Genomic DNA, 13808 nt, shown 5'->3' with positions numbered 1-13808 from the left:
TCCCGAGGAAAGTTGTGGTTTTCAGGAAGCATGTATATTTGGTATGGCTTAGGAACAGGACATCACTTTTCTGTGCAGGGGGTTGGACTAGATTAAGGTTGCCCAGCTGACTACCTGCAGGCCACATGTGGCCCACAAAGGGCCAGGATGTTGCCCACAGTCTGCATGGGGTCTGCAAGCAGTTAATATATGGGGCATGGGCCTGGGCAGCCACCTCTCCCACTGCTGTGCAAGGGGGAAAGGCCTGTGGGGTGGGGAGGTGTGGTCAATGTCCTGCAAATGTAGCCTGCATGGCTGAGGATGGGGGTCTGCATGCTGCTGGGGCAGCCCATGCAGTGAGACAGTCCTAGAGGCCCACCCCCACAGCATGCAGCCTGTGTGACACATGCTGGTGTCATCTGGGCCCCACAGCCTCACTAGATCTGAACAGCCCTGGACTAACTTATCCTTGAGATCCTTTACTAATTTGATCATGGTCATTGTGGTTAATTACATAGAAATTGTAGGCATATACTGCAGAGACGTGGAAGAGATCTCTGCGCTCTCCGGCAGTGGCGGCTCCGCGCTCAGCAGCAGCTCCACACTCTGCAGCGGTGGCAGCAGTGCCACTGCAACCAGATAAAATGGCTTGGGAGGCCGCATGGCAGCCCGTGGGACATGTTGGACAAGCCTGGTCTAGATTATGCCTTAGGGTCCCCTTGGTCCAGGTGACTGAGGGAGACCACTATTTGTGCTTCAGACTAAGGGAAGCACCCCAAGTTTTTGCAGTGGGTCAAGTACCCTCTAGGACTACTAGGCCTGTGTTTCCCAGGGGGCACAGGACCAAGAATAGTCCAGACACTGGGTGGTGGCAACATTACCCCCAGGCTTGCAGATGTGCTCCAGAAGGCGGGTCAGCTGGATGTGAGGCTCCCACAGGGAAGCACTCAGAGCCTGGAAGGTGGTTGGTGCAGAGGTGAGTGGCTTAACACAGGAGCACCCCCACTGGCTCGCCATAGACATCATCCAATTTTGTGGGCAATGCCAGATTTTGCGATTTCTGTGAAAGTGCAATTTTAGTAGGTTCCTATGTATAAAAGAAATTCTCTCTGTGAACCATAGAAAAATCACTATCATTATTCTCCAAGATGTAGATGCTGCTTCAGTCCTGGCTTAACCCAAGATGTACTTAAGGGTCTACCCTTATTCATTGCCACATGCCAAACCAGAAAAAAAACCCAAAAACAGGTAGGACTCTTCCATGTTCAAACCCCACTACAAGCTCTACTACCCATATGCTCAGAACATATAGAGATGAACAAACACCATTATGGGGATATGAGCTCAGCACATAGCCTGGAACAGGAATGTATTGCACCACTTAAAAATTAGACAGTAAATTCCTGTGGTCCTCACTTGCAGTAATCTGCCTGCTTTTTGTGAACACTACACAGAACGCTAAGCTAATCTAGGGCTTTAGTCCCAGCTTTGCCACTGGCCTGCTAGATGGCCTTGGGCATATTCATTCCCTTCTCTTCAGTTCCTGATCTATAAATGGGGATAAGGTTTGGAAATACCTTTGGAATCTACAAAAGATATACACTGTATGAGAGTGAAGAATTATTATTATTATTTCAGCCAGAAGTAAATGATTTCATTGAGGAAGACATTTATCCCTCTGATCAGTATTAGTAAGAACAACAGAATTGCTGAGTCCTAGAATATTAGTTAGATGCTTTACTTAAAATCTCAGCTCCTGAAGACCTATGATGATGAGAATATCATCTTTCTTTAAAAAAATACTTCTACCTCCCACTTTTGCCAAGAAAAAGCTTGAAAATGCAATCCAACATAGTATAAAGCCAAAGAAAACCCCCAAAACTTAATTAAAAAATATTATTACAATTTTAAGGTCATTCTCATGATTTCCCAAGACTGAACTCATGATATGTGACATTTTAGTTCAGAAAGATGGCAGGTTCAAGCACTGGTGCAGGTATAGTTTCTGATTCTTTTCTGGGTGAACTGAGGGCTTCTGCTTCAAATCCTGAGGACCTCTGCTAAGTGTTTTGACAGTTTCAGATGTTCTCTGCTCGATATAATAAGTCTGGATATAACAGAACAGTTGTCTCAGGTCTTCTGCTAAATTCCAGGAGTGTTAAAGGTGTTGGTATCTTGGTTGCTATGCGGGTGGGGGGTTTTTTATTCTAGGGAGCTGCCCCCCTTCTTTAACATGAGAGTTTGCTTGGAGCTCTGAGGAGTTCTTTTGTTGCTGGGGCAGTTCTCTGAACTACTTCATGCTGAGCTCCACAGAAATAAAGCACAGTAGTAGCTCCTCCTCCCCTACAGGTATGTTTACGCAGCATTTCCAGCATTTCCACAGGGGATCCTCCCAAACCCACTGCACTCACCTGCTCCTGGAAATGTAGGGATGAAGCACCTCTTGAAGCACCCCTCCATGACTGCTCTCCAGGCCTCTGTTTGCATGTGCTTGAGCTCTGCATTTTCCATGTGAAGACTTTTAATGGTTAACACAGAATTGTTGAGAAAAGATTTCATTTTTCAACACTTCCAAAAGTTTTTTAAATATTTGAAAATTCAAGTTGTTTTTTTTAAAGCCATTTCATGTCCAACATTGTAAACAGAAACAACTTTGAAATTTCCCAAGCTTTTCATTGCTTTAGTTTTCCATTTTTGAAAAGCTCTACTAGTAGAGTAGAGCTGGGAACCTGATTCATTACCAGACAGAAAACATGACCTCTAGAAAAAAGATTTGGGGATCCTTGCCCATTCAGTCCCTGAGATTACCAGGGAGGATACCAAGACTGCAAAGGGGGGGGGTATATATATTCTTATGGAAACAGAACAATTTGGTAAACCACAGAATCACAAACAACAAGACTCCCATTATCTGGTATCATCCTTGGAAATGGAGACAGGCTTGATGTGAATTTCTGAACAGTCATGAAATCCAGGCCACTCCTCATCAATGCAAGGTGATTGCTTGGACACAGCAAGCTTTAATGAGCAACCCCCAGTTTACACCATTTGAACATCCAGTCCTAGCTTGTTCAAAGCTAGAAACTTACCAGCAAACACAGCATGTTACTAAGTTATATGCAAACAGGGCTCACTTAGCAGGTTGTATTATGCAACTTTTCCAAAAGCATGTTAGATGTTGGCAGATACAGAGAAACACCATCCAAGCCATTCTTTTTAATATGTGGTAAATCTAGTGTCCTGAAAGAAAAAATGTTCCATGAAAGAATTGCTTTGAAACTTGCTTTTTACTGTCAGAGTGTCTGAGACGCTCATTTTTTCCAACCCCTCCTCTTGTTATCACGATAGCTGACTCATCTCCTAATCGTCAAGGGAAAACAGTTAAATGAGAACATGAAGAGTCTATAATTGAGTCTTCTTGACTGTCACAAATGGCTCTGCAGTGAATTCACCACATTGCTTTAAGATAGGCCTAGGTTTCAGGGTTTCTGGATCAAGTTTAGCATTCCATAGGCAACAAGGCACCAGGTGAGTTGTAGAGTATCTGGCAATCTCAGCCCTTGTGAGGAAGGAATGCCGCACATCAGCTTTTAGCTTTCATGATGGCTCTTCTGAAAGATGCCAAAGCACCATCTCTGGAATTTCCCAAGGCAAGGTCATGCAGTTTGCTCTAGCAAGGAGGAAAGTTGCCCCAGGAGGGGAGTAGTAAGCAGTTAAAAATGTCTAACAGCCTGATTAAAGCACAACAGCCAACCGCACACAGAGGAGTTCTGCAGTTAACATCACACCCGCCTGCCTTTGATTCCAGAGCCTGGAGGGCAAGGTGCCATTGACCAGAGGCATCCTTCAGCATCAATTTGGAGCACAGCTCAGATTCATGACTCACGAACTTCAGAAAGCCACCTTAGATTCTCTGCCAATGCACCTCATGTGGGGCAGTAAAACAAAGGGAGAATCTCTAAGACAACCTAGGGGGAATAGAATTATTTTGTTATTTTTCCTAGCTCCGAACACCTGAATTATTAACCTGTATGTGCCTAAAACACATTGATATGTGAGACTAAAGTGAGTAATTATAGTAAGTCACTTCTGCAGTTAATTTCACTTTGATGCCTTCTTCACAGCATTCAGGGTAATCCTGTGAAATTCTCAACTTTATTTAAAACTACTTGTAAATTTCCTTAAAACAGAATTCTTGGTTTCCAGAACATTTGTGAAGAGACTGACATAGATATTAATCATTCCATGGGTGATTTAGTCCCATTAGTCAGATGATCTTTTTCTGCTCCCTGTTTGGTGATAGAATCAACATAGTGCAAGCTGTGAGATTTACAAATATAAAATTTGTAATTCATTATCAGCAACTCCTGGAACATTTTCACTTAAAATGCATCTTTTACAAGCAGTTCCATTAGTAAAATATTGAATGCAATACCTGCCTCACACAAACAGGATCTTAAAACTGAAATTGAAATTTACTTTTGCACAAGAATTCCCAGACATCTTTCCCCATTTCAGACTGCAATCTAATGTATTTGAGGGCCCCTGGGTGGTTTTCTTGAGGTGTCCTGGTCTGCAGAATGAAGAAACAAATAATGTCTCTGAAATTAAAGAGCTATATTGTAATGTACTGAATGGCATGTACTGTAATGTTGTAATGTGAACTACAATGCTCAGAAGCCTCCAGGAGACTGGAGGAAGGAACTGAAATGTGCACTACAACTCCCAGAAGGTGGCAGAGGGCAGGAAGAAGCAGAAGGAGCTGCATCAGAGAGCAAGTCACTGGAGCAAAGAGTGGGAAACACGTGGCAAGAAAGTCAAAAGGAATAGTGGATCTGGGACTGTGAGCTGCAGCCATGGAGCCCAGGCAGATGGCAATTAAGTGTTTTATGGGGCTGGAGACTGATTTGGAGCCCTCCAGAGCTGTGGGAGGGTTTAAAGTTCTGAAGTATATATATCACGGTGTTAGCACTTTCTACCAGTTGCCTGTTCTTGGGTGATTTCCATACAGTGTCACTGTTTGCTTCATATTACCCAGATCCTAAATGTTAATATTTACTTGCATTTGCCTGTCTCTCCTTAGCTCTTTGGTTTGTGACTCTAATTCTCAGCATCCCCAATATAAAAGTGGGAACCTCCCTTGCTGGGTCCCTATGCCAGTTCCTGGAGCTGAGAAGTTTGGTACAATATCACAACTTGTGCATTACAGTGGATTGTCCTGATTTCACAAGTGTCATTTGATTTCCATTTCAGGACTGCAAGCCAGATGAAGTAATTAACACAATAGCCTGAATTGTTTATGGAATAACAGAAGCACATCCTCTACAGGAACTCTGGAAACAAGAGCCTTCTGGAGGCGGAGTGAGTCTCAAAATTCCCTGCAATGCTCCATAGACTAGTTCAGAAGAGATACAGGACCGCAGTCACACCTCTCTTTGCCTCCTCTGGCCGAATTTGCATGCCCAGTGGAGCCAAGAGACAATTATCCATGTGTACTTCTATGTTCAGGGACTGCCATCATGTCTGGATCTTGTGCAGGGAACATGGGGAGAAAGGTTTCCTGACCTCCTAGCCCCACACTCCTGCTTCTACACACACCCTATATACTGGCTTGGCTACAGATAAGAAAAATCGAGTGTCTGTTGCCCTGATGAAATCAACAGCCCAGGACTGGACACCCTGGCTCCCCTGTACAATACATGGGGAGAGTTAGGCACTGGAAGATAGGATTCACAAAAGTCTAAGGAAGTTAATAGGGAGAACTGATGACAAAGTTTATCTTAATTTTTTTTTTTTTTTTGGTGGGGTGGGGGTGGAACTGCCTGTGTAATACAGGGAGATGCATATAGATCCACAGACGCAGACCCTTTCCTCAGTTAGGTACCTTTCCTTCCAAAACAAATAGGAGCCACCTCCTTCTTTTAAAATACAATTGGAGAAGGAAAGATGTTACTGCCCATCTCTGAACACTCACCAAAGATGTGGATGACATTCTCTCTAAACTACTCTTGCTTACTCTCTCCATAGTGTTTTGGCCAAAGAGTCTTTAACCCTTTTAGGCAAAGTGACCCAGTTTCAACAAGAAAGGTGAAGAGTGCCCACAACTCAGCCTTTCGTACAGTCTGGTGTTTAGGGGCTCTCCTGAGATATCTGAGCTGTGGGTACGGATCCACTTAGGCTGAGAAAAGCCATAACCAAGGTCTTCCATAACCTGGGCAAGTGCCCTGATGACCTGGCTATTGTATATCAGCACAATTTTGGAGGAAAGCAACTACCAATGCACATCGTAAACAGACCAATCCACCTTGGGTGCTCAGGGAACATCAGTTAAATCAACCCCCTCAGGCAAGTCAGGCAGAGAAATGCTTACTTTGAGTCTCCTGACAGGGTTTAGGTTCTGAATTTCCCAGCCCTGTCAAGACTTAAGGCACTTACAAGCCTGCCCTCAAACAGAACTTCAGGCATCTAGGGAATTGTATGTTGAAAACTGAAACACCTACAGATTTTAGGTGCCTTCAGAGTTGCGCAGATGCTAAATAGGAGTTCAACAGGGTTTAAATATTGGACTTGGGAACCTGAGTGCCACTTTAGGCACTTAAATCCTTCTGTGGATCTGGCCCTGGGTAAATTGTGTTCCACCTGAATCAGTCATTTGGAGTATTCAGTAAGATCTCTTAAGAGAAATTGGACCAACTGTGATACAAAAAAATGCAAAAATAAATCATTCAAGTACATGCTTAGCTGAGAGCTGATGGCTCGGATTATTCCTGGCATCAGATGCTGCTGATCTTTTCCAGTTCTGGCATTCAGGAAAGAAGTGATAAAATATGGCTAATGCCTGTCAATCCGGATTTCAACAGAAGACTTCACAGTTGCATAAACAAATTTCTAAAGACTATAGTTTGATTTCTTTTATGCATATAACTTCTTTTCTTCCTTGGCACATGGAAATTACTCTCATAGGACATTTAGTTAAATAAGAAAGCACGTATAGTATCAGGCATGTGGTATTCATCAAAAAATGGCCTCCAAAATACACAGACAAGCACTAGAAGCTGAGTTTCCTTCCTTGCAATTGAAAAAGTATCACACCATCATCTGCTTGTCGTGATTCTGCCAGCTGCTGTCTGAAAATGTTTTACCTCTACAACATTTTGCCCAGCCACATTTGTAAGATATAACATCTGAGTGGTTGATGAAGTGGCAAAGAAGGTACTTGCCTAAATATATCATTGCCAGTCCCGCCAGTGTCTTAGTTCATGAATTACTACAGGAGTATCAGGAACCACAAAAGATTACCATTTTTCTTCAAGATGTAGTAGGTACATATACATATGTAATACAGGTGTGTGCATACCCAGTGTGTGCAAACCAAAGCTTTTGCTAGCAGATTGTTTAGGTGGATTCTGAACTATGCATGTGCCGATGCTTCCCCCAACAAAAGGCTGCAGCCACCTCACCTCTATCTAAGCTACAGGAAACTCGGTCTGGGATAGGCCATAAAACCAGGAGGAACATGTGGATAAGGCCTTCTTTAAACAAGTGACAGAAGTTCTTAAATTGCAGGACTTGGTTCTCATGGGGGAACTTTAATTACTGGGATATCTACTGAGAGGGAAACCTAGCAGTTCACAAGCAGTCCAGAAAATTCTTGGAGTGAGTAGAGGATCATTTTTATAAAGATTGTAGTGAGGCCAATAAGAGAAAACATCTTCTCAACTTGCTGCTTGCACACAGGGAGGAATTGATGGAGAATGTGAAAGTGGAAGGTAATCTGGGTGGCAGTGGGCATGTCTACATGTGCATTAATGGACTGTTACTACTGCACATTAAGTTTAGTACCTGTAATAACAGGTACTAACTAAATGTACAGTAATGCCAGTGCACAATCTACTGGTGAAGCATAATGCCCAGTAGACTAACTCTTCTGTGCATTAGTGCACTAGCATGGCTTTTGCTGTGATGCACTAATGTGCAGTAGAATTAGTCTACTATGTATTTAGCATCTCATGTAGCATGCCCACTGACTATGAAATGAAAGAATTCAAGATTGTAAGGGAGGAAGGAAGGAGTGCAGCAGAATAAGGACACCAGACTTCAGAAAAATGGACTTTAATGAACTCAGGCAACTGGTGGAGAGGATCCCCTGGGAGGCAAGCCTGAGGGGAAAAGGAGCCACAGACAGCAGCACCATACTTTAAGGAGGTCTTCATAAAGGCACAGGAGCAAGCTATCCCCAATTTCAACAGAAAAATGGGAAGCACAACAGGAAACCAGCCTGGCTAGACAGCAATCACTTCAATGAGTTGAAACTCACAAAGAAATCCTATAAAAAGTGGAAACTTGGTCATAGCACTAGGGAAGAGTTTAAGAATATTGCATGGGTGTGCAGGGAAAAAAGAATGAGGAAGGCCAAGGCACAATCTGAGATACAACTGGCAACTGACATAATAGGCAATAAAAAGGGATTTCACAAGTAAGAGGAAGACCAAAGAAACCATATGCCTCTGACAGAATGCAAAAGGCAATTATGGATGATGCAAAGAAGGCTGAAGTATTCCTTACTCATTTTCTTTCACTGCAGTCTTCACAAGCAGATTTAGCTATCAGGTGATAAATGCAGTTAACAACAAAGATAGGGCAGAAGACAAACATCTTAGAATAGTGAAAGAACAGATTAAGGATTACTTAGAGAGGTGAGGTGCTTTCAAGTCAGCAGGACCAGACAAGATGCACCCTAGGTTACTGAAGGAATTCATTGAGATAATTTTGGAGTCATTGGTTATCTTCTTTGAGCACTTGTGGAGGTTGGGCAAATTTTTGGCTCATTAGAAAAGAGCAAATATGGTGCCCATTTTTAAGAAAGGGAAGAAAAAGCATCTGGGGAATAACAAACAACTCAACCTAAGCTCAATACCTAGAAAGATCATGGAGCAGGTCCTCAAGGAATCCATTGTGAAGCTTTTAGAGGAGAACAAGGTGATTAGGAACAGCCAGCATGGATTTACCAGAAGAAAGTCATGCCTGAACAACCTGATTTTCTTCTATGATAAGGTGTCAAGTTCTGTGGATGGGGAGAGAGAACAGTAAATGCAATGTACCTTGATTTAGCAAGGCTTTTGACACTCTCATGACATTCTCATTAATGACCTACAGAAATACAGACTAGGTGAAAATACTGTCAGGTGGGTACATATTTGATTGGAGCATCATGCTTAGCAAGAAGTCATCAATGGCACAATATTTAGTTGGGAGAAGGCATCAAGTGGGCTTGTCCAAGTCTGGTATTAATTAATGATAATTAATTAGTGATTTGGATAATGTGATCACTTAGCCAGTTTATGGGTGACACCAACTTGGGTAGAGCTGCAGAAATTCTGGAGGGCGGAGGTAGGATCCAGAATGACCTAGATAGACTGGCCTACAATCAACCAGATTAAATTCAGCAAGGACTAGTGCAAAGTCTTGCACTTGAGACAGAATAATTGTATGCACAAGTACAGACTGGAGAACGACGGACTAGGCTGCAGTACTGCAGAAAAGGGCCTGGGGGTGACAGTGGACTATAAGCTGAATGGGAGCCAACAGTGTGCTATTGTTGAAAAAATAAATACATAAAACCAACAGCACACTGGGTTGTGTTAATAGGAATGGCATTTGAAAATCAAGGGAAGTTATTTTTCTACTCTAGTACTGATGAGGTGTCACCTGGAATACTGTGTCCAGTTCTGGGCCCCACATCCAAAAGAAGGATGTGGGTAGATTGGAAAGTGTCCAGTAAAAAGCAACAAAAATGATTAGAGACCTAGGAAGCATGACTTATGAGGACAGGCTGAGAGAACTAGGGTTATTTAGTCTGGAGAAGAGAAGACTAGGGGTGGAATTTGAGAACAGTTTCCAAATATCTGAAAGATGATTATAAAGAGGATAGAGATTAACTACTCTCTTTAACCATAGACAAGGGGATGAAGAGCAATGGACTTGAGCTGCAGCAGAGGAAATTTATTTTTGAGGTTAAGAGGAATTTTCAGACTATGAGGGTGGGCAAGCATTGGAATAAGCTACCTAGAAAAGTTGTAGTATCTCCACCTGTGGAAATTTTCAAGTCTAGGGTAAACAGCCACTTCTCTGAGATGGTTTGGTTGGGGATGATCCTGCCTCGAACAGGGGGCCGAACTAGATGACCTTATGAGGTCCCTTCCATCCCTACTTTCCCATGATCCTACAGGGATGGAAGTAGGGTTTGGAATGCATATATCATTTGTGGAGGGCAGGGGAGAAAGAGTATCCTTTCGCGATATTGTTAAGATTCAACCTCTACTCCACATTGCATAACTTTTAATTGCTGGAGAGTTGTTGACTTTTTTATAATTCATTACGAGTGCTGATGGACACTTTCATCTGGAACACTGATACTGTTGAGCACTCATGTGGCTAGTACAAAAAGGAAAAGTAAATCTTTCAATTAATGTCAGGGGGTACTTGGTACCAAAATAATTTTGAAAACATCTACAACAGAAGGCACAGATGCAGATGATGTTGATATCCAATGTGATGGTGCCAGTCTTAACAGTGCTGAATAATGTAGATCCTGTTTCCAAAGTTACATTTGGGAACTAGGAATATTCTTAACAGTTTATGTGGTAGATTAAGCATAATAACTAGCTAGAAGACCATTACCCAGGGAGGAAAGGGCTATTTCCCAGCTCTGGCAACAGAACAGAGGTTAGGAAGGAACTGAGGAACGAACAACCACTTATGCTCTTGGCTAAAAGCATAAGGACATCCAGGCTGCATGCCCCACTCTGGAGATACTGTGAGTAAACAAATCTGACTCACATGGTTCAACTCACCTAAACTGGAGTAGATAAGCACACAATCTCCCAAAAATTAAGTGGAAGTAAGAATTAACTAACATCTCCATGAATGAATATGGTGAGTTTTTTCTCCAGGCAGAAAAACTTTCGACAAAATGGCTGCTCTTTGTTCTCGTGGATGTTCTGTGTTCACATAGATAAAAATTTTGGGGGACCTTCAGTGCACAGGAATTAAATTTATCAAAATTGCATTGCTTTTTTTCATGGCATGTTCATTTCTACTTGAAAGTAACTAGCAGGCCTTCTTCATGTTTTCCCACCTACAGTTTTCCAAAAGCACATCTCGTCCTGTCAGTCTTAAACTAGGAAATTTTTTTGTTTGTAAATTTCCCTCATAATGCTTTTTACCATCTGTATCAGTTACCATTAATGTTATTCACAACACAGTGCATGAACACTATTACACTAGTTCAATCTGGAGCATTTTGAGTTCTGGTTAGTCTATGTTACACATTCTGCAAACCACCAAATCTCTCAAGCCACCTTGCTAGAAGGAGGCACATCCAAGATGGACACTTACAAACTTGCATAACTTATTTCCTGGTTCATCTTGCATATTTAATGACTTTTTCTATGCTTTTGTGACATGTGACAGGTATGGGCACCTTGTGTGAAATCCTGGCTCAAAGTCAAAGGATTTTACTTACCAATGGAACCAGGATTTCTCCTCATTGTGTCCTCTTCCCACAGCCCTGTACTGTAGTATTTAAAAAAGACTTATTTAATGACCCCCAAAGCAACAGCTGTCATTAAAAATATGTTGAACCCTGTTTTTATCTTTGACTGTGGTCTTTCTTTCCGCATACAGCAAGCTAACTGAAGTGCTTATTGAAACATAGAACATTTTTAATTTATGGACTGAAATACTAAACTCACATGCAAAGCCCTTTCCAAAGTGAGTTATTTCATATGAATAGTTCATAGCAGACCATTTATTAATCCAAAGTTCCTTTTCACAAAAACAAAGTAGTCTCTAAAGGCGGCTCACACAGAAAGTTTCTAAGTGACATCTTTTTCAGCCTGCCTGCACATTCATAGAGATTTTCTCTTCCACCACTGAATTCTCAGGTAAAACAATAAGGTTTACCCTCAGCACAGTGAACTTCTGACCCAAGGTAGATCCAAGAGGCTCATGTGGAGTCTACTAGTGTTTGTAATAGTGGTTCTCAGTCCTCCAGGAGATTTCATTTAAATCCATGGAAAACACTTTTGGGTTTGATTCCTCCCTAAGTATCCTCCCTGTTTCCATTTCCCATTCTCTGATATCTACATTATTCAGAGTTCCTCTATTGACATTATCCTAAGATTAATTTTCCAGGTTAATTTGATCATGTGTGGGTGTAAGAACATGTTCTTACTTCCAAAAATCTGTAAAAACTGTGTTACTTTTGGCACTGATTAAATGCTTTTCTGCAGTTTTTATCAAATACAACTGCCTACCAGCTGATCTTCGTTGACCTTTAGGTTTAAAAGAAATCTTGGAATCAAAATATTTCCACATTGCATATCCTTTAAGTGCTTTTGAGTAATAAATTCCAAGAAGTGTTGATGAGCACTTTCAACTGGAAAGACAATATTGTGAAAACTGGATATGGTGTTCAAAACAGTGCTATATATTATGCTGCACAAAGATTTTCCTGTCTCTTGAGTTTCAGTGACCTATGAATTGTGAGCAAACCACTGATGACCTTGCAGGCTTATGGAATTCCTGCTTGTCCACTGGACTGGAAATGAACAGGATGAAAACACAACAACATGAAAATGGCTTTTTGTTTGCACAATGTTTGATTCCACAGAGATAATGGTTGTATCCATCAGCAGCACTAGCTAACGTGATCAGCTGGAGCAAAGTTCAAAACATTATCAGCATCTGACACAAATGAGTCTTCAGTCTCAACTCTGTCTGGATAGAGAGAGTAACTTCTACACATTTACTTATTTATACTTAGAATACTTATATGAATTCCTGCGTCTCAGTAGGGCACTTAAACACAGATTACAAATGATAATTATAATTTATAAACCACAATACTTACACGTGATGTTAAACCAAAACCATTTCTGATCATTTAGATCCATATAAACTCCATCCCATCTGATGGTTCAAAATACAGGATCCAAACACCCCAAGATCTGGAACTTTTCTATCTGGATCTGGCCTGGGAACTTTTCATCCCAGGCCCACATCTAGTTTTAAAATGTCCAGCAAGTCTGTAAACCTTTCCCATGTATTTTTTAACAGAGAGGAAGATGGGTTTGTGGCGAAGGCTGTGAATTAAAAGATTCTTTGTTTCCTCCTCCTCCACATTTTTGTCTTTCACTCCAGAATGGGCATTTGAATTATCTGTTGTATGAGAGGGTTGTCAGGGATTAAAGAATTAACATTTATGTCATGCTCCATACTATGCTGGAAAACCTTTTAAAAAATCAACTCAAAATGAATGGTTATAATCAACTGCCCCATATAAGGCCCTGCCCTGTATCAGTATACTTTAACTTAATTGCTTGTTTGCCTCAGTCGAATTGACTTGCATCTTAATTCACAAAAAACCTCTATTGACTTAATTAGGCCTGCAAAAGGCCTAAGGCATTGTTTGGATTGAGTAAGGGTATCACCAAGTAGCACAAAAGGAATGTTTCCTGGATTGTTACTTTTGTCCATGCACAGTCATGAGGAAAATTATAGTAGTAGCATACAGCAAATGCCAGTACTCTATTACCGTATTTTTCTTGAATAAAAGTTGGAGTACTGCGTCCAGTTCTGGGTGTCGCAATTCAGGAGGGATGTGGATGGCATGGAGAGGGTCCAGAGGAGGGCCACTCGCATAATCGGGGGCAGCAGGGCAGACCCTATGAAGATAAGCTACTGGACCTGAACCTGTTCAGCCTCCATAAGAGAAGGCTGAGAGGGGATCTGGTGGCCGTCTATAAACTTGCCAAGGGAGACCAGCA

Source organism: Gavialis gangeticus, unplaced genomic scaffold, assembly GCF_001723915.1.
Source record: "Gavialis gangeticus isolate Ggan-Ray unplaced genomic scaffold, GavGan_comp1, whole genome shotgun sequence".
NCBI classification, from domain to species: domain Eukaryota; kingdom Metazoa; phylum Chordata; order Crocodylia; family Gavialidae; genus Gavialis; species Gavialis gangeticus.
Note: the sequence above shows the minus strand (reverse complement) of the source record.